This window comes from Seriola lalandi, unplaced genomic scaffold (assembly GCF_002814215.2).
Source record: "Seriola lalandi dorsalis isolate HSWRI2012SDOR001 ecotype SW California unplaced genomic scaffold, Sedor1 jcf7180002000139, whole genome shotgun sequence".
NCBI classification, from domain to species: Eukaryota; Metazoa; Chordata; class Actinopteri; order Carangiformes; family Carangidae; genus Seriola; species Seriola lalandi.
Window position 1 is genome coordinate 1 of NW_019470802.1, and position 325 is coordinate 325.

The window sequence follows — 325 nt, forward strand, 5'->3', positions numbered from 1 at the left end:
CTTGGTTTTCCACAAGGCGAAAGAAGGTTGCACCGTACCCGGCGGCACTGCAATGCCAGGACGATGCGTGGAGCGAACGGAGCAAGCCCCTTTTTCAGCTCCCAGCTCTAAAAATCACTTTAATATGTTTGTCCTCGTACAGAGGACATATCAGATATTAAACTGATAAGAACAGATACTACACTTGATCTTAGCCAAAAGGCCGAGAAGCGATGAGCTCCCGGTGTCTGATGTCCAAGTCACACTCTTGGCACAAATCTCACTAGTCGCGGTTTCCTGTTTCTGACACGAGCCTGACAAAGGCTGCTTTTTAGCACCTCCTCCC

At 49.2% G+C, this 325-nt stretch overlaps 1 non-coding gene across 1 annotated transcript; it reads right to left on the reverse strand.

The window, feature by feature from the left end:
• Positions 1 to 22: 22 nt before the first annotated feature.
• On the reverse strand, positions 23 to 214 carry LOC111662157 (U2 spliceosomal RNA). Its single transcript, XR_002761294.1, has one exon. It is a non-coding gene; the product is annotated as a U2 spliceosomal RNA (small nuclear RNA).
• Between the last annotated feature and the right edge of the window lie 111 nt (positions 215 to 325).